We start from the raw sequence: 27,624 nt of genomic DNA on the forward strand, positions 1-27,624 counted from the left end.
GAACTGAAGCCTGCAGATATCCAACTAAGGTCTTATACTGGAGAGAAGATAACTCCTGTGAGAATAACATTTGTAACAGTGAAATGCAACAACCAACAAGTCACATTGGGCTTGTATGTGGTAAAATCAGAGGGGCCAGTTTGTGGGGCTGTGATTGGCTGAGATAACTACAACTTGACTGGAGTTGCATTTACCATTTGTATGCACTTCCTATGCAATAGAGTTAACTGAAAGTGAATTAAGAAATGTACTGGATGACGCCACAGCAGTGTTCAAGGATGTCACTGGAAGTTCAAACATATCAAGGGTGTTAAATAAAAAGTTCACACCCAAGCTTTACAAAGCCCATCAGGTAGTTTACACCAACTGTGAGAAAGTACTCGATTGCATGAAGGCTGAAGGGATTATTTCCAAGGTTGAGTGGAGCTCATGGGCAACACTAGTGGTCCCAGTAGCCAAGGAGGCTGGGTCTACCAGAACTAGTGGTGACCTTGTCACCGTCAACTCAGTGCTGAAAGCAGATCTACTCATGATAGAGGATATCTTTGCAAACCTTTCTAGAGGGAAGCACTTCAGCAAAGTGAGCGTAGTTGAGGTGGAAGAAGAGTCCAAAGTGCTTCTCACCATAAACACTCAGAAAGGGCTTTATTGCTATAATAAGCTTATTTTTGGAGCAGCACATGGACCTGCTCTCTGACAAAAGGCTATGAAGCAGGTGCTCCAGGACTGCCCAGCACTCAGTGTTACATGAACCACATCACTGTTATCAGTGAGGATGACAAGGAAAACCTCCAAAATCTCAAGACTGTGTCAAAAAGCTAAGAAGATTATGGGTTCAGAGCACAATGCAACAAATATGAGTACTTTACGTCATATTTCACATCACATGCTGGTGATAATAAACCTGATTCCGATTTAAATGAACTATCACTTACTGATGTCACACTATTGAAGCACAAAGATTACACAAGCATGCTGAGAAAGTCCAAGCAATGGTGGATGCCCAAAATCACAGGATGTTTTTTAGAATTTGTCAATTACTATAACAGGTTTCTGCCAAACATGGCTACTGTGCTCCACCTCGTGAACTCATTACTGCAGATTGGGAAGAAATGGCAAAGGACAAAGCAGTCAGTGTCAGGTAGCTTTCCAGAAGGATCAGGAAATGGCGACATCAGGAACTATAGTCACATAATATGTTCCACATCATTCAGAGAAGCTTGCCTGTGATGCCTCGCCTGATCGTACAAGTGCAGTTGTTTCACATGCTTTGAGTGATGGAAGTTAACACCCTATAGTCTTTACATCACGTGCCCTTACTGTTGCAGGGAAAAATTTTGCACAGCTTGACAGAAATGCCTTGAGTCTGGTTTGGGGTGTAAAACGTTTCAAACAGTAGCTATATAGAAGAGAGTTTACCCTCATTACTGATTGTCAACCACTGGTGACCATTTTCAATCCCCAGAAGAGTGTTCCACTAACAGCAGCAGCAGGAATGCAGAGAGGGGCTCGGTTTCTCGGAGGACGCAATTACATGATCAAATTCAAAATGAGAACTAATCATGGAAAAGCTGATGGATTGTCCCGTTTACCCTTGGAAAGGAAATATCCAAAAAATTTATAAAGAAGGACACTCCTCTTGATGTCTTCTCTCTAACACAAAATGGCAGGAATGATCCAAAGGTAAATCAGAAAAGACTCCACACAGTCTCAAGTCTATTATGGCCATCCACAATAGCAGAAATGGGCAGCAGATATTCCAGTTTTCCCAATTTTATCAGTGCAGGGATGAACATACCCTTGATGGGGTAGCCTAATGTGGGGATTGAGAGTTGCTCGTCCAAGCTGAGAGCAAAAATGTTGGAGATCTGCATGCCAGTTATATAGGAATGGCCAAAATAAAAGAGTTAACTCGAAGCCTTGTCTTGTGGCCTGGGATAGATCAGTTCACTCAGACCCCGCTTGACACTGAGGCTGCCTTCCTCGGAGGTAGTGTGCTAAGTAAATCAGCGCTCTGCGGGGTCATTATAACATGTTTGCCTGATTTTTAAAAAATCAAACCCGAGAAATATGAGCAACACACAGAGAAATGCTGCAGCAACTCAGCAGACTAGGCAGCATCTATAGAAAAAAGTACAGTCGATGATTCAGGCCGAGACCCTTCGGCAGGACACTATCTGGCCTGTTGAATTCCTGCAGCACTTTGTGTGTGTTGCTTGGATTTCCAGCATCTGCAGACTTTCTCTTGTCCGAGATATATGATACATTATTTTATGTATACCGAGTAATTTGTGGAGTAACAAACACACAGATAGGCCGAACGTGCATCAACGGAGTAGCAACATATGGCAGCATCAGCGAAGGCAACCAGGTGCTGGTTACATTTTAGGGGAGGGACCGGGCTGTGGGTCCTCCTCTAACTTTGCTTTCTTCGTCAAGTAGGCGTCAAGATTTGACTGCCTTTTCTTAAGTTTCCCCTCATGAAGCAATTCTCGGTAGCAGGAAATCATGCCGAGAACTCCTCTCTTTGCCTTATTGCTTCACTCCCATTCAGGGTCATTATCGATGTACCGGTCCATGATTAGTGTGATCGTGGTGATGCTGGTGCTGAGGAATTTTGTGGTGAGGTTTCTAGCTGGTGTTTCCTCTTCTCCATCCGTGTCCTCAGATTTATCCAGGATGCGTTGTTCTGCAGATTTTTAAAGCTCTTCATTACTAAGGCTCTCAGCATGAGAATGCAGTAACTCTTCAGCATTGCCATCATGAACATCTTCGCATATTACTTGCAGTTTCACATCCATGCTAATGCTTTTCCTAGACATCCTAGATGTAATACGCTTGCTAGAAGTTGCAGGCCATTTTCCAGATATTATGGGTGAAAAATTAGAATAAGTTGGTGAGGGACAAAGAACGTTTACATTGGTGGGGGAGGCAGAGCATGAACTAATACATGATTGGCTGTGAGTGACTCAGAGCGTATGTAAAGTGCTCTCATTGGTTGACTGAATGTTTACTGTAATGGTGGCCACTTTCGAGAAGTTTTAAGTGTTGTTTAGAATTACTTTTTGTCATTTTTGAAAACTTCAATGAAGAATTGAATAACCACTTTATAATGAATCAGTGCTATGCAGGGTAGCATTATATGGGGTCTGAATGTAAATCAAGCAGCTTGCCATGTACTGCTAGGTATGCCAACACATACAGAAGATGCCAAAAGCAGCATCCCTCCTTCCCTGGGAACAGCCTGCGTTGCCTTGGCAGAAGATTCATATGAATTTTTGTTTTGGATAAAAGGCAGGTAGGTGGAGATGAGTCCATGGCCAGATCAGCCATGACCCTAGTGAATGGTGGAGCAGACTCGATGGGCCAAATGGCCTACCCCTGCTCCTATTTCTTATGTTCTTATGATTTTGCAGGACCGTTCATGGGCGTAAATTTCTTGCTAGCTGTGGATGCAGCTACGAAGTGGCCAGAAATGTTCCCAATCACCTCCTCGACAGCCTCACACACTGCTAATGTGTTGAGCAGCCTCTTCTCAAGGACTGGTGTTCCAGAACACTTAGTCAGTGACATGGACCACAGTTTGTGGCAGAACAGTTTCTGTCATTCCTGAAGACGAATGGAATAAGAAATTCTGTATGACATCTGCACTCTACCACCTAGCTACAACTGGCTGGGTGGAAAGCTTTGTTAAGCGTCTAAAGGATGCACTGCAAACAATGTCAGTAGAAACACTACATTAACACTGAATCAGAAGCTCACCAATTTCCTTCTTACATATCGCAATGCAGCACACCCCACAACCAACAACTCACTAGCTATGCTGTTCCTGGGTTGTCCCCTGTGTTCACACTTGGATCTCCTCAAACCCAATCTCAGAAGGGGTTTGCAGGACAAACAGCTGAGACAAATTGACGGCTTCTCAAACAAAGAGGTTCGATGTTTCACTCTTGGACAAGCAGTCTGGGCAAGGGACTATAGAGGTGATCAAAAGTGGTTCCTTGGAAAGAGTAAGGACAGAACTAGACCACTCTCCTACACAATGAAGGTTGCTTCTGATGTTATCTGGAATGACGCATCAATCAGTTGAGGAGAGCAGAGACAATGGTTGGAGAAGAAAGGTGTCCAGAGCTGTCAGAATCATTTCCAGCAGTCCCAGAGTCAACTCCTATAACCACAACAGAAGAGGTGCCAGAACCTAAGGTTGTTTCACAGCCACAAGTCTCACCTGCTAAACAGAGTGACCCCCTTGTCAAGAAAGATATTATCCCACAGGAGTAAGAAATCTTCCATAGCTCATAGCTATTAAATATATATATATATATATATATATATATATATATATATACACACACACAATACCTATAAAAAGTATTCATCCCCCCCAGAAAGTTTTCATGTTTTATTGTTTTACAACATTGAAGCACAGTGGATTTAATTTGTCTTTTTTGACACTGATCAACAGAAAAAGACTCTTCTGTTCAAAGTGAAAACAGATCTCGACAAAATGATCTAAATTCATTACAAATATAAAACACATAATAATTGATTGCTTAAGTATTCACCTCTTTAATATGACGTACCAAATCATCACTGGTGCAGCCAATTGGTTTTAGAGACAACATAATTAGTTAAATGGAGATCTGTGTGCAATCAAGGTGTTTCAACTGATTGTAGCAAAAATACACCTGTATCTGCAAGGTCCAACTTCTGGTGAGTGAGGCAAAAACTATACCATGAAGACAAAAGAACACTCCAAGCAACTCCTCGAAAAGCTTATTGAAAAGCACAAGACAGGAGATGGATTCAAGAAAGCTTCCAATTTATTGAATATCCATCGGAGTATAGTTAAGACAATCATCAAGGAGAGGAAAGAAGATGGAACAGCTGTAAATCTGCCTAGAGTAGCCTGTCCTCAAAAACTGAGTGACCGTGCAAGAAGGGGACGAGTGAGGGAGGCCACCAAGAGACTGCACATACAACAACTGCTCCCTGAGTGCTTCACCAGTTGCAGCTTTATGGGAGAGTTGCAAAGAGAAGAGAAAGCCTCTGTTGAAAAAAAAACTCACATGAAATCTCATCTAGAGTTTGCCAGAAGGCATGCGGGGGACTCTGAGGTCAGCTGTGGGAAGGTTCTCTGGTCTAATGAATGTAAAATTGAGTTTTTTGGCCATCAGACTAAATGCTATGTTTGGCATAAGCCAAACACTGCACGTCATCAAAAGCACACCACCCTTACAGTGAAGCACACTGGTGGCAGCATCGTTCTGGGATGCTTCATTGCAGCAGCCCCTGGAAGGGTTGTGAAGGTAGAGGGTAAAATAAATGTAGCAAAACTCAGAGAAATCCTGGAGGAAAACCTGATGCAGTCTGCAAGAGAACTGCAACTTGGGAGAAGATTGGTTTCCCAGCAAGACAATGAACCCAAACGTAAAACCAAAACTACATAGACATGGCCTAAAAACAACAAAGTTAATGTCCTGGAGTGGCCAAGTCAGAGTCCAGACCTCAATCCAATTGAGAATTTGTGGCTGGACTTGAAAAGCGCTGTTCACTCATGATCCTCATGCAACCTGACAGAACTTGAGCAGTTTTGTAAAGAATGGGGAAAAATTGCAGTGTCCAGATGTGCAAAGCTGATCGAGAGCTATCAACACAGATTCAAGGCTGTAATTGCTGCCAAAGTTGCATCTACTAGATACTGACTTGAAGGGGGTGAGTTATTATGCAATGAAACATTTTGTGTTTTATATTTATAATTAATTTAGATCCCTTTGTAGAGATCTTGTTTTCATTTTGACACAGAAGAGTCTTTTTCTGTTGATCAGTGTCAAAAATAAGCCAAATTAAATCCATTGTGATTCAATGTTGTGAAACAATAAAACGAAAAGCATGAAAACTTCTAAAGGGGGTGAACACTTTTTATAGGCATTGCATATATATGATCAGAGAGCAAAACATTACATGCTTGAGTTGAAATGCATTCCATAAAGAGTTGGAATTTATCGCTAAGCAGGGAGGAGTATCTCAGTAATGTTCGAATAATGTTGTAAAGGTACATTTTTTAATTAAGAATTCTTTGTTTACATAATTCACTATGGATTGTACGTACAAGTAAGTGAATGGCATATGGCATTATGCTACCATGTCATATGTACATGCCTCACTAAAAGAAAAACTGAGTAGACAAGTTATCCCAGACTCCTGTGTTTTTCTTTGATTAATTTCTAGAATTACAAAACATAGCATAACAGTAGCAGCTCTATTAGCTACAGTGCTGTGTGATTCATTGACCTACACAAAACCAACCATCAGGAGGGAGAATCACTTGCAGCCAATCACCTTTTCATTTTGTGCTTGTCAGAATTATGATCTTGAGCAATGAAATTGTTATCTTTTAAAAGCAATCCCAGGCTGCTGTTCCTCTCTTTATATCCTGCTGTTGGAGGTTTAATTCTTGCTTTTACCCATCTGTTTCTTTTTTCAACTCTTCGGTAGCTTACTAGAGCAGCTAAGTCGAATGCTAAGCCAAAGAAACACTGAACTAATTAGAGATATGAGCATGCAATGCCATGAATAACTTATTAACTTTCCACTTTTTCTTTCATGCATTTGATTTACAAGAGAGAGAAGAAAACAGCCATCTCTCCTATCAAATGAATAAAAATATTAAAAGACATCTGAAAGAAGAATCATAAATTAGAGAGTCGCAGGTACTGGCAGCATTGGGAGTGCAACCTGCACTTTCTCCACCGTCTCTAAATTATTAATTCACTCCCCAGAACTGTCAGCTATTACTCGCTTACTCGTAGACTTGCCCGACACAAGTCCTTTTCATGCCTCGCCCATTACCTTTCCAGAGAGGCAGAGGATGTTGTGCCAAATTTAACATAACCAACACGAATGCTCACTGCAGATGTGCAGGATCACCATTTGTGGGGATGCTATGTCCCAGGAAAGCTCAAATGTCAGCTTCATCAATTTTGGAGGCTGTGTTTGGCAATTATACGGAGCTACATTGATCATCAGTGCAACTGCTTTAGGCACAAAGATCAGGAGTGATTAAAGTAAATCTGTGACATAAAGAAGAGGAGAAGCTGTGATCTCTTCAGATTGTGGAGGATTAAGGAGGGTTTTAAGAAAGATGCTCAGGTTTCCAAGAGATTGATTTCAATTATTAGCATTGCTCTACTGGGCTTTACCCATGGACATGCTTTTCAATACTAAACACCCTCCAGGCCCTGTCTAGCATGTACTACCTGCAAGATAGGATGAGGACAACAACAACAGGAATTCTGCAGATGCTGGAAATTCAAGCAACACACATCAAAGTTGCTGGTGAACGCAGCAGGCCAGGCAGCATCTCTAGGAAGAGGTACAGTCGACGTTTCAGGCCGAGACCCTTCGTCATGACCCATAGGATGAGATAGGATGAGTGATACCTAAGCCTTGGGGGATGGGTTCCGAGACCTTGCGCAAGAACAATACTGATATCTGCATAAGGGCTGTGAATAAACTGGAGCAGGTTCAGAAAAGATCCACAGATATTACAGTGATTAATCCGTATGGAGAGGCAGGATAGACTGGGAATATTTTCCCTGGAATAAAGGAGATTGAGGGGTGACTTTATAGAGATTTATAAAATCATGAGGGAAATCTATGAGATGGATGGACACAGTGTTTTCGCATGTTACTAGAGAGTAGCTGATTGTTTAAACAAGGAAAGGTATGTTGTGTATGGAAGACATTACATTGAAACAGCACTTTGTTGCTGTGCTTACGCTGTGAGCTTCACATGATAGAATAATTTCATTGTACCCTGGTATATATGCCAATCTGAATCTAAATCTTGCCTCATTCTCTGAAACCCCACATCCTTACTCTCATCCTGCTACTGGCCTAACTTCTCCACTACTCACACAGAAGTTAAGCCTCCAGAGAAAGGATCAGGAAAGGATTATTCAGTGCTCTTCATCTTCTCCAGTTAAGCTGAAATAGCAAGAAGCTGGAGGAATATCAAGCAAGAAGCTGGAGGAAGATCACTCAAATGGATAGGACCTTTACGAGTTCAGCTCCTGGCCAGCTGGAGAAGACATTCTGCTTCTTCAAAGGCAGTGGACTCACAAAGATGGAAACAGCATTGTGTGAGAGATAAAACGATCCATGCCAAGTATGCTCATGAAAAAGCTGGCGGTATCTGTAGACCGCCTCACTGTATGAAGTGTTGATTTGTGTGATGTATGTTATTTTGTGAATAATGTACTTTTGATAGATTAACTTACTGGCTCTCTGGTATTGTGGAGAGTGAATAAGAGAAGCTACTGAAATGTGATGCTGGATGGTTGGCTAACGGAACTGTGGAGTTTAGATGCTGTGCCTGATTGGAGTAAAGAATGTCAGGTGAGATACCTCCCAATTGAGATATCATGTGAATATTACCTAAGTTCGAAATGCTCAAGAATAGACAACAGCAAGGTCATTTTCTACCATTTTTGAAGGAATATGAGCCACATGATTCAAGGCGGAGAGCATGCAGTGGAGTAAACAAAGTGATCCAGCCCCTGGATCTCCAGGCTAGTAACCTATCCAAAGATTGGAGACAATTGGAGACAATTCCTGAAGGAACTCATACCATATAGTGAGCTGATTACATTAGCCAAACCAAAGCATGCCCTTGCGCTTTAGAGGTCTCTTTCTTTCTTTCTCAATCTTTTTATTATAGCATTAGAGGTCTCAAGGAGAAAGTTGTACTCTAAACTAAAAGCCTCCAATGAGACCCTGGAGAATTCGTTGTTTACATCAATAGACATTTCAACTCCTATAGAAATGAAACAGTTCACTGTTACCAGTTCATTTATTTGCAACCTGCAGCTGTGAGAATGTTTTGACATTTCTTAATGAAGCTATCAGCAGATAGTTGCAACTTGTTAGATTTTAAGGATTTACTTTTCAGAGATCAGATGATTTGTGGACTCTGGTCTGGCCTGAGCCAATAGCTGCTACAGAGACAGAGTTTTCTCTAGAGAGAAACATGCAAAGGTACAAAACTGCAAAGGATCTTGTGCTATTTATCAAAACAAATCTGCAAAGCTTTTCCAGAGCAGGTGAAAATATTGAGTAGCCAGCAGCAGGAGATACAAATGGTGGGCCATGAGCCAAAGCAGAATGCAGAAGGTGCTGCTGAAGGAACTAGAAGATACAAGTATTATTGGTGACAGTACAGGATGCTGATAAAGGATTGAGTTGTGTGTGGGAAAGTAGACTGGAAAGTCATCTCTACAAACAGGGAACAAAGAAGTCCATGGAACAGAAGATATAAACTGTGCAGGGGCGGATTCAATGCACCAGCTGGACACAATGTGCGTAACAGGGCATGGATATCCATGATATGTGTGATGACAAGAGGTTGTTTTTCTCTGAACAACCAACCCCTGTACAAAGTGCTTCTTTAAGGTAATTTATTTCATCAAAGCTATACCTATCCTCACTTAAATAACCAACTATTCTCTAAAGTCTTAGAAAATGAATGAAAGATAGAACTACATACCATTTGACTCAACTCATCCATATCGATCAAACTGCCTTATTCAGCTAGTCTCATCTGCTGCTATCCTTCTAAATCGTTCCTATCCATGACGCTGTCCAAATGTCCTTTAGATGTTGCAATTCTACTCACTTGCTCTGGCAGCCTATTCCATAATTCTGATATTTTAATCATGTTGATTAAAATGACAGCATATTTGTGTATACACTGCAGAAGACTGCAAGAACTTTAGAACTGGTTTGGAATAGTGAAATTATACATTCTATTTTATGTATTGACACTGTGATATATGGATCGAATATTGTTAAATACTACAGGAAGGACATCATATAATAGGAAGTTATTTGATCATGTGTCTGAAAGAAGTGTTGATAACTCACTCATCACTGGGGGAGAGGGTCCTTGGCAAAGAGAAATGGGAATGTATTTCCATATGGAGTATTGCAGCTAAATGAATAAATATCTGTTTAAGGCACTTCACCTCCATACTACTTGGAAGTTAAAATGATTTCTAACAGGTCTCTGATATGTAAAAGTGCAGTGAGGAACTCTGGGGCAGACTGAGCCCATAGTTTTATGGCTGCACACTGTGTCTAAAAAACAATAGCTTTATCTCCATGAGAAGAATCTTTTTCCAGCATTTGAAAACTTACAGGATATCTGTGATCAATTTTCTACTCCACAATCCATGGTTCTAACTTCAAGATTCAAGGTTTGATCAATTTAAGAGCTGGACCAGATTGAAATGGTCGGGGTGTCGGTGTTGGAGGTGAGAGACAGGTTAGTACAGCTCACTGCTCTGTGGGATTGTTCTTCTCTGAGCTGGACTGAGTCTGTGGCCTGCAACTAGTGGACCTCTGGATTGCCTGGCTTTGTGAACTTCAACTCTGAAAGCTGCTTGATTGCTTTAATTGCTTGTATGATTTGTTTTATTTCTCTCTCTCTCTCTATCTGCTCACTGGGTGTTCAAACTGTCTTCGTTTTGTTTTCAATGGGTTCTATTGGGGTTCTTTGTTTCATGGCTGCCTGTAAGGAGGCAAACCTCAAGGTGTATAAAGTATACGTACGTTGATATTAAAATGCACTTTGATCACTTGAACCTCGAACAGTCCAAGCTATAAGCTCTGTTACTTACACCTTATCTTTCCATCCTCTGTTAAGGTTCTCCTTAAAGCTTGTGACTCTAGCTTTAAATGTTATTTGATAATTGCTCTTACAAAACATCATGCAATATCTTACTCCAGTAAAGTCAACTTGCTGTTGCATCTGAACCTGACTTGAAGCTCAAACCTGGGAATTGAGGTTGTCATCATCTGCTACCCATGCTTTATTGCTCTGCTCGCAAGAGGCCAGTCACCCAAGCGATATAGGGCTATAGTTGTTAGGTTACTGAACTGATAGGACAATGACGTTGGCTATTGTCTTAGTGATGTGATTTCACATCTCACCACTGCAGGTGGGGAATATAGATTTGAGTATTAAATAAATCCAATAAAATAAAATTTATGAAGAGCTTGCAATCAGAAAGCTCCAAATTATTGTTAAAACTCATCTGACACCAAATCCATCAACGTGATTGGTTCATTCCACTCAGATTTGTGGCAATTAGGGACGGGCAATGAATGCAGATGGTGCTAGAACCACCCACATCTTGTGAGAAAAATTAGAAATAGGGTCAATTCAACTTGCATCTGTTCCAACAGTTAAGCCAGTTATATTTGGCCTTGTTCAATCTAAGATTCACAGGCCTAAAGGTTTGGAAAGGATAGTAGATACTGCTGTTAGTGCAATCGTGATTTTCAACTCTGCACATAGCTCTCGAGGCTTCTTAATACACATCTAGGCAGCCCACGAAGACTAACAGCTTGACCACGTGTCCTTCTTGGCCTCAAGATGCAGCAGTGATGCTAAAATCAGGGGCTGATTGCTTGTCAGAGAGAAGCGATGGCTTTGTAATATACAGACAGGTGGCACTGACTGGAGGGAATACTCTCCTTCAGTCCTGCTGGGATTTTTAATGGAAAAATGAGAATGGGACTGTCTCTCAAGTCACTATTTACATGGAAAATACACCTAATTACTGATATTGTCTTCATGAAAATTACCAGCGTCTTTCATATCTGGGGAATGATAGGTACATAGCAGCTGAGAAAAAAACTATTAATGTTCATGTTTCTTTCCTAGAGAAAACAATAATAAGCAATCAATTCTTAAGTACTGTGATCGTGTGCTTCCATAGAAATAAACGATAAGGAATAGTCCTCATGAGGTACAGAAGCTGTTTTTCGCTACTCATTCAGTAATCTCTCTTGCATTCAGCAGGTTTCTGGTGGTGGTTAATCATCCCAAATGTAAATTTAAAGCAGCTGGAGAATGGAATTTTCACCCTGAGATGAGTCCTGAGATTCTGTCTGCAAGGCTGTTACGGGCAGAAATGCTTCTGTAACAGTAAGAAAGGTTGTCACCAGTAATTGCCGTGATCACTATCCAGAGACTGCACAGGGCTGGATCGCTCTTCACTGGTCAGCACAAAGATAGGAAATAGTACAGTAACAGCACCGGACAGGCTGCTCGGCCCATGTGCTGAGTGGATTTTGATGCCATCTATACTAAACGTCCTCTTCGTATAGATCATCCATATTCCTCCATTCCCTTCACATACATGTGGCCATCTGAAAGCTATGTTATTATGTCTGTGCATAATAAGTAATTTCAGTTCCCGGTGGGCAATGCAGGTAGTTCACCTGAAACCAGAAGTGGCGATGGTGGCCTGGTCCCATACACTCAGTGTTGAGACTACTGATTGTTGGTGTTTGCTTTATTGCTTGCGTGATTTAATTTGTTTTTTTTTTCTCTTTGCGCATTGGGTGTTAGTCTTTTTTTAAATTGGGTTCTTTCGGGTATCTTGCTTTGTGGCTGCCTGTAAGCAGATGAATCTCAAGGTTGTATAATTTGTACATTCTTGGATAATAAATATACTTTGAACTTTAGATTAAAATGTTCTAGCATTAACCCATACTAAGTTTGTTTTTATAAAGAACCAACAAAATATGGTGTCAGAAGTTGGTGTGATGATTAAACACGGAGGGTAAATAATGTACACAAAATTTATGTAGATGAGACTGTAGTTCCTGATATCCATGCACACAGGAATGTTCCTTTTGCACTTAGAGATAACTTAAACAAGAACTAGCACACATGGAACAGATAAATGCCAGAGAGAAAATTAAAGAACCAACAGATTGGATGAGCTCACTGCTAATTGTGCAAAAGAAAAATGGAGCAATCCGGAGATGTCTAGACCCAAGAGATCTCAATAAAGCCATCCAGAGAGAGCATTTTAAATTGGGAGGAGATCATGTCTGGTTTGTAGGTGCCAAGTGGTTTAGTAATGCGATGTCTGGGTTTTGGCAGATGAAGCTTGATGAAGCAAGTTTGAGACTGTAATTTTAAGGCACCACAGTGAAGATATAGCTTTCTATAGTTACTGTATGGGATTCTGTTCACACCAGAAGTCTACCATGAAACCATCCACATGAACTTTGAAGGCATACCTGATGTTGAGATCATGGTTGATGACATATCATCTGGGGTCCACCAAGGATGAACATGATGCATCACTGAGACAGGTGCTTGATGTGACGCGGAATGTCAATTTGAAATTAAATAAAGAGAAATATGAGTTTGGTGTTCAGTCACTGACTTTCCTAGGAAATAACACATCAAAAGAGTGAGTATTTCCAGAAGATAAAAAAGAGTGTTAACTGAAGGGCCCATGCAAAAGTTTTATGGTCCGGAAAGGTGGACCAGGATCTTGGCTGATGCATCCCAGTATGGCCTTGGAGCAGTACCACTGCAGCAGCATTGTGACACATGGCAACCTATGGTCATGCATCAGGGGCCTGATCCAAGAAAAATGTCAGCCATTGAAAAGATGGAGAGGCTCCAAAACAAGGAAGAAGTGAGACATTTCTTGGGGATGGTGACTTACTTATCGACGTTCATCCCTCAACTGCCTACTGTGTCAGCACCACATAGGTCACTCCTTGAGCAGTGAAATGAGTGGATTTGGTCTCACGAGTAAGAAGAGTGTTTCCAGAACCTAAAAAAAATCCGAGCTGAAGAGCCTATGCTAAAGTTTTATGATCCAGAAAGGTGGACCAGGATCTAGCTAATATGTCCCAGTATGGCCTTGGAGCAGTACTACAGTAACAGCACTGTGGCCTACACATCACTACAGTACTATACAGTACTACAGTAACAGCACTGTGGCCTACACATCACTACAGTACTACAGTAACAGCACTGTGGCCTACACATCGCTACAGTACTACAGTAACAGCATTGTGGCCTACACATCACTACAGTACTACACAGTACTACAGTAACAGCATTGTGGCCTACACATCACTACAGTACTACAGTAACAGCACTGTGGCCTACACATCGCTACAGTACTACAGTAACAGCATTGTGGCCTACACATCACTACAGTACTACACAGTACTACAGTAACAGCATTGTGGCCTACACATCACTACAGTACTACAGTAACAGCACTGTGGCCTACACATCACTACAGTACTATACAGTACTAAAGTAACAGCACTGTGGCCTACACATCACTACAGTACTACACAGTACTACAGTAACAGCACTGTGGCCTACACATCAAGGACCTTAACAACTGTGGAAGCCTCTATGCACAGATAAACAGCTTCTTGCCAGCACATATGCATGTGAAAGATTCCATCAGTATATCTATGGACAAGTTTTTGACGTGGAGACAGACCATAAAATATTGGTCTCAGTTATGTCCAAACCACTGAATGACTGTCCCATGAGGATACAGTCCATGTTGCTAAGGTTGTAGAAATATGACTTGGAGATGACCTACACATCGGGGAAGTATATGTTTGCTGCTTATGCTTTGTCTCAAGCAGTCACTAGACAGAAAACAGTGACCAAGAGATGAATGCAGATATACAGGCCAATTTTGGCATGATTGTCACCTTGATTCCAGTATCTCCTGACAGAACAGAGAAGATTAGGAAAGCAGCATGGATGGTTGAAACAATGAAAGTACTCAAGGAGGCAATACAGAAAGGATGACTAACAACTAAGAATGACTGTCCAATGGGTATTCAAGATTATTGGGCATGTAGAGCTGAACTGACAATAGTGGAAGATATAGTCTTCATAAGGAACAGGTTTGTGATTCTGATGTTTCGATGCAAGGAAATGCTCCAAAAGATAAATTAAGGATATCTTGGTGAGGAAAAATGTAAACATAAAGCTTGGGAAGTGATGTGCTGGCCAAGAATGAACCAAGAACCTGTTTCATGTGAAATATGCCTTACCTACAGACCAACGCAGCAAGCAGAATCGCTTACACCACCCCCGTACCATACAGACCGTAGTTCAAAGTTGGAGTGACTCTGTTTGATTGTAATGAGAAGATTCATATTCTTGTAACAGACTTTTCAAAGTAACCAGAGGCTGCAATAAACGTCCTGCAAAGTGGTCATCACCTTCCTGAAAGCTGTGTTTGTGAGGCGTGAAGTTCCATGTGAATTGTCCATCAGACAATGGTCCACAATTTTCCAGCTGTGAACTTGAGTCCTTTGCCAATGATTGGGGGTTTCAACACATAACTTCAAACCCACATCACCGAAAATCGAATGGCCTAGCATAGGTTTTTGTCAAGGTAGTGAGGGGCCTCATGAAGCAAGATGGATGAGAGGATTTCCACAAAAGTTAATTGATCTACAGAAGTGCACCAGTGCAGAATGACCTTTCACCTGCCCAAATGCTGATGGGTTGACACATATGCACTAACCTTCCAGTGCACAAAAATCTGTTGACTCCTAAAGGGCCACACAAGGTCAGGTTGGTTAAAGTGAAAGCGAAAGGAAAACAGAAATAATATCACAATAAGACTGCGAAAAGCCTACCTGAAGCCTGGGGATCAAGTGTGAATCCAAGATCATGATTCTGGCACATGGTCCATGCAGGGAAATGTACAAGGGGAAGTTGCTCTATATTCCTAATAGATCCAGATAGAAGGAGGAACAACTTTGAGAAGGAACCATGTGGATTTACGACCACAAGCTCCAACGCATAGCTGTGGCACATCACCTGTCAGTACCCAAAGGGGCAAGCAGATGTTAAAAATGAGCGTGTTGATCAGAGTTCTGAGAAAAAGACAAATATTAAATCAGCAAATTAAAGTAATACATCTGTGGAAACAAATAGCAGACCAAAAAGGATCATCAAACCACCTCAGAGACTGACCAAACGTCCAAAAGTGAATAAGGGATTGTACTTGCTCATTACAATTGAAGTTAATGTATATTCCCTTGTTGGAAGGGATTATTGTTCCTTGCAGGTTAATGAGAACATAGTAGTGTGTTTTTAAGGGGAAAGATGTGTTATTATGTGTGTATATAATAAAGAAATTCAGTTCCCAGTGGGCAATGCAGACGGTTCACCCAGAACCGAAAGTGACAGTAGTGACCTGGTCCCGTGTGCTGAGTGTTGAGAATAAAATGTTCTAGTGTTAACCCACTCTAAGTTTGGCTTTATCAAGGAAAAAACATAACAAAAGCTTCTTACCAAAGCCTCCACCAAACTGACTGCCTCCCCTGGTAATCTTTGGTAACCCATTCCAGACACCTGCTGCACTCACCATGAAAAAAGCATGCCCCTCACATCGTCTGTGAACTTTCCTCCTCTAACGCTAAAAGTGTGGCCGCTGGTGGTTGACAGTTCTACCCTGCCCTGGGGTAAAGATCCTGTCAGTACTAATTATGCCTATCATAATTTTAAGGAATGGGGGACAATTGACTGCCTTCTGGCCTTTTCAATGCATCTTTCCATGACCCCTCCTGCTTCCTTTAATATGCAACAAATCTCTTTCACGGCCCCTCATGATTCATTTCCTGGTTGTGGCTTTTATCTGCCTTGTGCACTCAACACTCTACTGACTTTTCTGTGAATAACATCTGTCATTGATTCTCTCTTACTAATCTTCTGATCATTTCCATTTCTTGCAGGGCAATGCAATGTAATCAATGTGTTGCAATGCAATTAATTCAATGCAATCTTTTGCTGTGCAATCAATGAATTGTGATACAATTAATGCAATGCCATCTCCAACATAGCAATCAATGCAATATAGTATAACCTGTTGCATTGCACCAAGAGGACAAGATTGTGCATGTTTAATTTCCAGCAATCATCTGCAGGCCTTCAAGAGAAGCCAATCTTCCTAATTTCCAAATGTAGGAAACCCTTCATGAAATCTCATTCCTGCTCAGGTTTTTCACCTCAACATACAAAGATAATGTTTGCACCTTGCTTGAAAAATTAGTTTCATTAAAAGTATGGCAGAAGGTGGTTAATTCATGTGGAATCAATAACATGTTAAAACTTTTCAGATGGTGTGCATATGATATCGAATTCCTTCCCAACAGAGGAGCTAAAAGATTTGAACTATGGATAAAGAAAGGTCTTACAACCTACCTCTCACTTATACATAAAAGAGTATTACAAAGTTTCCAATCCCTGCAGGATAAACATGGCCTAGAACACAATGACTTTTTTAGGTACCTTCAAGTACGAAACTATGTTAACCAGAGTTGTAGATTTACAGATCTATCAACAGTAGAATTAGAATTTTTCAAGATTCTGAATTCAGCTTGCAGTTCAATACCAAGTACATCAGTTTCTCGATTATATAATGCACTCTCCCATGTTAAAAATGTAAACACATTGTATATTAAAGAGAAGTGGGAGAAAGAAGCGGGGTTGGTACTTTCAGAGGAGGCTTGGGGGAAAATATGCAGCTTTCAGTGGTCCTCGACTAATTCTTTGACTTGGAGAGAACTTTGTTGGAAAAATATTATAAGATACTTCAAGACCCCATATCAGGAAAAATATAAAGACACAAACGTGACATGTTGGAGAAGGTGCAGCTCCAAGGAGGCAAATCATTTCCATATTTTCTGGGATTGCCCTAAATTAAGTTTATATTGGAAAGGTATTCATAGAACATTAATTAAGGTACTTAAGACCCAGATACCTCTGAACTTTGAGACGCTCTATTTGGGGCACGTATTGTTTCTTGAACAGAAGAAAGGTATAAAGTTGCTGCAGGCCCTTTTAGCGGCAAGTAAGAAATCAATCACCAGAAAGTGGCTAAGTCCACTACCACCTACATTAGAAGATTGGCACGAAATTATCTTGGAAATAATTAAAATGGAAAAGATGACTTACTCCCTGAGGATTCAAAAATAAAAATTTTATCAGATTTCGAATAAGTGGATTGAATATATAACCCCAAAGTGAGCAGACGTTAGAAGACTCTCCTAATGATTTATACTGCTCTTCTCATCAACACAGTAATATTGCTAACATAAGCACCCCTAGTCTAAATGTTTACTGTTTTTGTTTTTTTTTGGAAAATGGAGAATTAACACAAGTAAAGAAAAGATTTGGGAAAGGGATAAAAAATGATAAAATTAAGTAAATAAGTACATAGGGATTGGATAATTATATTTGGGGGTAGGAGCAAACATGAACAAGTTGGGATATAAACACCTACAATGGTTGTTACATAGGCTTACGTACAACATTTTGGACCAGAAAGAAATGGTCCAGATGAGATATATGGAAATTATTATTAATCCACTATTATTACTATTTTTCTTAACAACTAATATCATTACTTAGCCTAATAGATTAGAATTTCAACTGCACGTAATTATCTATTTAAGTGTCTAATTTCTTTTTATATCATCTTAATGTGTGCTTAGGAATGTATAAATAATTATAGGTTTATACATATATAAAAAAATGGGAAAGGTTATACATGCGAAAAAAGTTCATGATACTTGTGAATTCCTTATCCAAATAAAAATAAAAAATTTAAAAAAAAAGAAAACTGAGTTTCAATGTCAGTTAACATGGTTATGCAAGCACCTCAACAGATGTCACAGGACGCCCACAATTCACTCTCATGTGTGCTTGACCTTGGACACTGCACTCCGTCTTACCTCCTCCCAGGCATCTAAATTTCTGTGTATGAGGAGGGGCCCTTCTGTGAAGGCAGAAAGTTACCTGCAACAATCTCTTGAACAGTCTCATTGAGGGATGGAAAATATGGTTAGTACTGTCTTGGAATTGGTTTATTATTGTCACATGTAACAAGATACAGTGCAGAGTTTCTCTTGCGCACTGTTCATACAGATCAAATCATTACACAGCACATTCTCATAGAATAAAGCAAAGTAATGACAATGGAGAATAAGGTGTAAAAGCTACTAGAAATTATAGTTCAGGTAAACAATAAAATGCAAGTTCATTGCAAGGTAGATTATGAGATCAAGTGTCCATTCCATTGTACATGAGGTCTGTTCAAGAGTCTGTAAGTGGTTTAGAGGCTTTCGTGAGCCTGAGGTTCCCAAGCAGTTGGGTTTTGGATCTTTTGCCCAATGGATGAGGGGAGAAGAGAGAATGTCTGGGTGGTGGAGTCTTTGATTATGCTGGCTGCTTTGCAGATGCAGCGAGAATTATATAGCAGAATCCCTAGAAATGAGTCCAGTTCCCGTAATATTCTGAGTGGTGTCTACAACTCCATAGCTTCTCATGGCTATGTGCAGAGCAGTTGCCATACCAAACTGTTACATGAATGCTTTCTATAGTTATTTATAAAAGTTGGTGAGGTTTGTTGAGGACATGCATTATTTCTCTAGCCTCCTGAGGAAGCAGAAGTGTTGGTGAGTTTCCATGGCTGTGTCATCAATGTGGTTGGATCAGGGCAGGCTATTGGTGACATTTACACCAAGGAACTTGAAACTCTCAAATATATCAGTATTATAATTGAGTGAAGGAAATTACAGAGGCATGAGAGCTGGTCAAAGTTGATTGGAAGGGGACACTGGCAGGGATGACGGCAGAGCATCAATGGCTGGAGTTTGTGGGAGCAATTCGGGAAGCACAGGATAGATACATCCCAAAGAAGAAGCATTTTAAAGACAGGGTGATGCAACCATGGATGATAAGGGAAGTCAAAGCCAACAGAAAATCAAAAGAGAAGGCATATAATAGAGCAAAAATGAGTGGGAAGCTAAAGCATCAGGGAGCTTTTAAAAACCATCAGAAAGCAACTAAAATGCCATAAGGAGGGAAAAGATGAAATATGAAGGTAGGCTCAGTAATAATATAAAAGAAGATACAAAGGCTTTTTCTGATTCATAAAGAGTAAAAGGTGAGAGTAAATATCAGACCACTGGAAAATGGTGCTACAGAGGTATTAATGGGGAACAAGGAGTATTAGAGTATTGTCAACAGCTTTAGGCCCCATATCTCAGAAAGCATGTGTTGTCATTGGAAAGAGTCCAGAGAAGGTTCACGAGGATGATTGCAGGAATGAAGGGGTTAACGTATGAGAAGCATTTGTCAGCTTTGGGCCTGTACTCACTAGAATTTAGAAGAATGTGTGTGTGTGGGGGGGGATCTCATTGAAACCTACTGAATATTGAAAGGACTAGATAGGGTGGATGTATAGAAGATGTTTCCTCTGGTAGGGATACCCAGAACTAGAGGGCACAGCCTCAAAACTGAGGAGTGATCCTTTAGAACAGAAGAATGGAGGAATTTTTTTAGTCAAAGAATAGTATATCTGTGGAATGCTCTGCCAAAGACTGTGGTGGAGTCCACCACTGTGGGTATATTTAAGGTGGAAGTTGATCATTTCCTGATCGGTCAGGGTATTAAAGGGTTTGGCAAGAAGGCAGGTTGAGTGCGATACAGGATCAGCCATGATAGAATAGTGGAGCAGATAATGAGCTAAATGGCCAAATTCTGCTCCTACGCCTTATGGTCTTATAGTTTTAAGGAAATGGCAGACAAACTGAATAAGTATTTTGTTTCAATCTTCACTATGGAAGACAAAAGTAGTATGCCAGAGGTTTGAGAGTGTCAGGGGGGAGAAGTGAGTGCAGTGTCATTACTAGGGAGAACATGCTTGGGAAGCTAAAAGGTCTGAAGGTAGACAAGTCACCTCGTCCAAATGGACCACACCCCAGGGTTCTGAAGGAGGTAGCTGAAGAAATTGTGGAGCTATTATTAATGATAACAATGTTGTTTATTTGTGTTTATTGTTTGTATGTTTGTTTTTCTCTGCACATTGGGTGCTTTACAGTCTTTTTGTAATGAGTTCTTCTGGGTTTCTTTGTTTTGTGGCTGCCTGTTAGGAGACAAATCTCAGGTTGTATTCGTTTAGTTATTGAGATACAGCGTAGAATAAGCCCTTCCAGCCTTTAAATCCACGCCGCTCAGCAACCCCTGATTTAACCCTAGCCTAATCTCTGGACAATTTGCAATGACCGATTAACCTACTACTAGTATGTATCTGGACGGTAGGAAGAAACTGGAGCACCTGGAGGAGACCCATGCAGTCACAGGGAGAATGTACAAACTCCTTACCGGCAGCGGTGGGAATTCAACCCGGGTCGCCGCTGCTATAAAGTGATGTGCTAGCCACTAGGCTACCATGCATACTTTGATAATAAATATGCCTTGAATTTTGAACTTTGATCTTTTAAGCATCACTCGATTCTGGCATAGTTCTAGAGGACTGGAGCTGAGTTGTAATCGATACAAAATTGAAAGAAGCATGTTGTTGAAGAGGCTTAAATTTATTTTGGTTTTCTATTAAATCTTTGTTTGGCCATCAAGAGAGTCAATATCTGATTGAAGAGTTTATTATTCAGTTTATATGTGAGACTAGGTTATATTCAAGAATTTGAGTTCCTTGAAGTTCTATAATTAATTATACATCCTTCAGAGGGCTGTAATATGCCTAGATGTGTCTAAACAGCCGGAAATAGAAGAAGAAGAAAAAAGACAAAAATGTCACTCCAGTCTTCAAGAAGGGAGAGAGGCAGAAGAAAGGAAATTACCATTGACTCACCCTGAGTATTAACCTCAGGAAATCTTGCACAAGGACTTCTAAGTCCCTTTGCACCTCAGAATTTTGAATATTTCTCTCCATTTAGAAAATAATCTGCACTTTTTTTCTTCTACGGAAGTGCATGACCATACACTTCTTGGCACTGTATTCCATCTGCAACATCTTTGTATGTCATTCCCACAGGAGTTATCGTTTCTCCAACTTTAGTTCTTAGTTGGATATCTGCAGGTTTCAGTTCAGTATCTTTAAAATGCTGTTCAAACTCATTTTATGGAATGACTGAAACAGCTGAGCCAGAGTGCAATTCCATTTTAATTAATTTGCCATTCACTTCTGGTGTAATCCATATTGCTTGACTCCTGTTAGTTTTCACATTGTTAATATCAGATTTTTCATCAACAGCATACAAATTAATACTCTTTTTGAAACTACAACTTTATACGTTTGTATTTTATCTTTTTGTCTTCCTTGTGCAGTCCATTTATTTTTGTCTGCCGAACTTGCTCTTTGTACGTGTCCTATTTTGTTGTATTTTCTGCCAGTTTCACCCTTAAGTAAATCTGTTTCGATCTAGTGTATGTGACCCCCTGTCCCAATGGTAACACAATTTGTTCAGCCAAGCAGGTTCCCGTTGAGATGTTTCAACTTTGTTTATGCTGACTTTCATTCCTGACTGCAAATCAATTGCACCTCTGGCTGCAGTTTCTATTGATACAGCTATCTCAACTTCTCTTTTAAAATATGAGTTGTGCTTCAGTTAGGAGCTGGTTTTGAACTCTTTCCTGTAAGATTCCACAAATTATATGACTGCTTAGTGCATCATTAAGCCCATCACTGAACTGACAATGCTCAGATAACTTCTTCAATTCAGCTACATCTGCTGAAATGGACTCCCCTTCCTTTTGATTCTTGCTATGAAATCTAAAGTGTTCTGCCATCAACAATGGTTTCAGTTCCAAATGTTCCTGCATTACTCTCACAATACCAGCAAGGCTCATTTCAGCTTGTTCGGTTGGAGTAATCAAACATCTATGCAAACTATATGCTTTCCTACCTATTACACTGTGCAACACTAGTACTCATTTCTCATTGCCTATTCAATTTGCTTTAAGTACTGCTCAATTTGCTCAGTATACAATATCCAGTTATCTCTTGTGCAATCGAATGGATTTATCTTTCCAATGCAGACAGTTGTTCCTTTTTTTAAAATTTATGATTATCACCCAGTGCTTACAGTAAGAAATACTTGCTGTGCTTTTTTTTTTGCTTGAACATTTCTTGTTGCGCTTTTTAAAAATCCGAACATGTTGCTGCACTTCAACAGGTCAGTAGTTGTCTTGGGTTTGTTTAAAACTTTCTCTTCATCACTGCTATGCTTTGTAACCCCAAAACATAATAGCAATTGAAAAGAAACATGGAGCTGGGAATACAGGTATGTTAGTTTCAATTTCACTTCAAGCAAAGTGCGCACTTATGATGTGGTGGCCATTCATGTATTTTTAACTGATAATGAATTATTAAATTGAGCAAGAATGCTTAATCAAACAATGTGTCAGCAATATTACTCAAATATTACTGAAATATTAAATACACAACACTCCCCTACTCCAATTTTCTCTCTCTTTCTCTTCCCATCACCAGGCTCGAGGGCAGCTTCTATCCCATGTTATCAAACTCTTGACTGGATCTCTCATACTCTTAAGGAACTCCTAATCTCTCGTCTAACTTGCCATGGTTCTTGTATTTCAATTGTCTACCTGTTCTGTAGTTTCTCGGTACTTACAACACTACATTCTGCATCCTGTTTTTCCTTTTTACTATCTTGATATACTTATGTATGGCATGATCTGATTAGATGACATGCAATAAAAAGCTCTTAACTATGTCTTGGTACATGTGACAATAATAACCCAATACCAATGCCTGAAGACTTCAGCATCCACAGGCAGAAGGTGAGGTGCCGTACCTTAAGTTTGTGTTGGGCCTCATGATAATTATGCATGTTAATTTTGTGTTAGAATGAGCTGAAGGATCATGACTTTTTGATCTGTCACCAGAGTCCATTCTTGTTAATGGCGAAGCCCACATCGTGAAGAGAACATCACTCATCTAGTTCATTCTTGTGTTAGGCAACTGGCTTCTAAGTTAGCCATTTCCTGTCTGCAATATTGCTGTTAATGCTGTGGCTTCCTAATCTACGATAGCAGAGTGTCATTCAGGACTTTTGTTGTTGTCCATGTTCATTCTAAAGAACCAATTTTCACATTTGATAATGAGACGTGGAGAAGCCTGTCTGTGAATTCTTTTTGGTATATTGGCAAGCAGATTGATTGGTGACTTGTTCTGTAGGATGGACTTGGCATATAGACACAGTCTAATGGTCATGAACACTCACACACACTCTATCCACCACCATGAATATACTGCCCTTGTGCACAGGTAGATGCAAAGCACTCATATTTTAGCCATTAGTCAGACCCTGCATTCTTTCACATACTCTGTTCTGTCCCTTCTCACTCAGTTCATTCACTCTGTCTCTATAGCCATTCCCTCCCAGATCCCTCTTCTCTCTTCAAGAGGTCATAGAAGGGAATGGTCTTTTTTCCCCTCTTTGGATGACTCTATCAACTTTTCCTATCAGGTGCTTTACTCAACTAATTCAGAAAATGTTGGTAACACTCAGCAGGTCAGGCAGCATTGGTGGAGGGAGAAGCCATCAACATGAGTGTCAAAGACCCTCCTTCAGAACCGGGGAAGTGAGAAAACATTAATTGTCAGCTACAGAGAAGGCAGGGGATGCGTGAGAGGATGAGGTCAGATTTGTGCATGTGATCTGTTGTTTTTGTAGCCAATAGATTCTTCAAGGAAAGTCAGAGATCACACAAACAAATATGGAAGCTGTGAAATGCAGGTCAAAGCAAAATGGACAATGTTGAATAGTCCTGTACTGCACCATCCTAATGACTCTCCATCTATGATTTGCTGTACCCAATTTGGAACTGCTGGCCTGACTCATTTCCAAAACTGGACAAAGAAAGGCAGCTTTTTCTTCCCAGATATTGAATTGGCAGAGTGCCCATATCATGAAGACAAGTGATTTGGATCAGACATGATGCTCTTGTTATTTGCGGGCACCCTATCCACTGCATCTCCAGATTGGTTGTCATTGCTTTCTGCACATTTCTTCTGACAGACATGTCTATTAGTCTCTCTGACTGCTCTGCTTTTGTCTGTCTTTGACACTTTCTCCATAAATACGAGCAGCTCTAACGTTGACTGCTCACATCGCACCTGGCCATTTGACATGGGATTGTAAAATAAGAGGACATGAGAATCCGATGTCCTCTGATGGCTATATAAGATGGAGCTGGAAATCGGAACGCTGAGACCATTCACACATGGTCTGGCTGCTCATCGTCGTTAAGGCAGAACTAATTGATTGTAATTAGTTTGCTGGCAGCAAAAGCTGTGTAAACCACTCAGCTGAATGCTTGGCACTTTTAGCCTCCAGTTGGATAATGAAAAATGCCAGTAACAAGACTCTATAATGCAATAAGAAGGCTGATTTGATTTATAGACCCTGCTTCATAAATGCGTCTGGGCTCATTCGTATTTTGCCTTCACAAATCTGTCTCTACGCTGGGTGTTCTATTGATTATCATTCATGTAGCTATTAGTCAATAAAGAATAGATTAACACTTTGCTAAATAATAGAGAAAATTAGTCATCAAAGGACCAATTGTTAGCTGCTCGGTTGTGTAGTCACCATTTCAATGATCTATTTTTTTATGTGTGCACCTGTATTGGCACAGACTAGCCCTTGTTTTATTCTCTGCCATACTTTTGATAAAATAAGCAATGAGGTTGATTCAGCACCAGAATGAGTTAGCACACTGTTCCTTCAGCTCAGGGATTTTGCTTTCATTGAAATCCAGGCTGGAAGGGCAGAAGCTTCCGCACCACTGTCAAGAAAAAAAAACCAGAGCTCAAACCCAAACACTCAAACAAAAGCAGAAAATGCTGTAACTCTCAGCAAGTTGGGCAACATCTGAGGAAAGAGAACTAGAGTTAACTCTTCTCACTGCCATGTTAACCCATTTCATCTCACCCTTTCTGAGTTATTCTCTTTGTTCTACCTACCCCCTTTCACCTTCTCTGCTACCTAAGACTAAGCTGTCTTTCCCACTTCCTGCCGAAGGGTTTCAACCCGAAACATCGATTGTACTCTCTTCCTAGATGCTGCTGCCTGGCCTGCTGAGTTCCTCCAGCATTTGTGTGCAACTACTTCCGATGCAGGATTTCAGATCTGCTAGGATTACTGGGTCTCCCTTTTTCTCTATAAATGCTGCTTGACCTACTAAGTGCTTCAAGCATTTTATGTTTCAATTTTCCAAAATCTGCAGGGGATTCTTTGTTTAATTTTCTATATTCTCCAAATTGTATTGAGTATTACAACACAGTAGCAGGCAACCTGGCCCAAGAAGACCAGACCATAAGACCATAAGACATAGGAACAGAATTAGGCCATTCAGCCCATCGAGTCTGCTTTGCCATACTATTATGGCTGATCCCAGATCCCACTCAACCCCATACAGCTGCCTTCTCGTCATAACCTTTGATGTCCTGACCAATCAGGAGACTTCCAATTTTTGCTTTAAATATTCCACAGATTCACTACTCTGGCTAAAAAAATTCCTCCATACTCTGTGCTAAAGGGTCATCCCTCAATTTTGTGGCAGTGCTCTCTCATTCTGGGCACCCCCACCAAAGGAAAAATCCTCTCCACATCCACCATAACTAGTTCTTTCAACATTCAGTAGGTTTCAATGAGATCCCACATACTCTTCTAAATTTCAATGAGTACAGGCCCAAAGGTGCCAAATGCTCCTCATATGTTAACTCCTTTATTCCAGAATCTTTCTCATGAACCTCCTCTGGACTCTCTCCATTGACAACACATCCTTTCTGAGATAATGGGCCCAAAACTGTTGACAATGCTCCAAGTGCACCTGACTAGCGTCTTATAAAGGCTCGGCATTATCTCCTTGTTTTTATAATCTATTCCCCTTGAAATAAGTGCCAACATTGCATTTGCCTTCCTTACCACAGACTCAACATGTGAATTAACCTTCTGGGTGTCTTGCACGAGGACTCCTAAGTCCTTTTGCACCTTTGATGTTTGAACCTTCTCCCCATTTAGATCATAGTCTGCGCTTTTGTTCCTTTTATCAAAATACATTATCATGCATTTCCCAACACTGTGTTCCATGGGCCATTTTTTGCCTATTCTTCCAATTTGTCTAAGTCCTGTTATACAATTGCATTGCTTCCTCAGCACTACCTGCTGCTCCACCTATCTTTATATCACTCACAAACTTTGCCACAAAGCCATCAATTCCATTACCTAAATCACTGACAAACCATGTGAAAAGTAGTAGTCCCAACACTGACACCCAAGGAACACCACTAGTCACTGGCAGCCAACCAGAAAACGCCCTCTTTATTCTCCCTCACTGCCTCCTGCCTGTCAGCTATTCTTCTATCTATGCCTGTATTTTCCTGTAATGTCTTGGGATTTTATCTTGTTAAGCAGCGTCATGTATGGCACCTTATCAAATGCCTTCTGAAACCAAGTAAATGGCATCCATTGCCTCTCCTTTGTCCACCTCACTTGTTACTTTCTCGAAGAACTCTAGCAGATTTGTCAAGCAAGATTTCCCTTAACAAAAAGCATGCTGACTTTGACTTATTTTATCATTAGCCTCCTAGTACTCCAAAACCTTGTCCTTAATAATGGACTCCAACATGTTCCCAACCAGTGATGTTAGGCTAACTGGCCTATAATTTCCTTTCTTTTGCCTTCCTCCCTTTTTAAAGAGTGGAGTGACATTTGCATTTTTCCACTCCTCTGGAACCATGCCAGAAACAAATGATTCTTGAAAGATCATAAACAATGCATCTGCTATCTCTTTAGCAATCTCTTTCAGAACTCTGTGTTGTAGTCCATCTGGACCAGGTGACTTAACCACTTGAAGGCCTTTGAGTTTGGCTAGCATTTTTTCCTTTGTAATAGCAATGGCACTTACTCCTACTTCCTGACACT

The sequence above is a fragment of the Mobula hypostoma genome, chromosome 9, assembly GCF_963921235.1.
Source record: "Mobula hypostoma chromosome 9, sMobHyp1.1, whole genome shotgun sequence".
Taxonomy (NCBI): Eukaryota; Metazoa; Chordata; class Chondrichthyes; order Myliobatiformes; family Myliobatidae; genus Mobula; species Mobula hypostoma.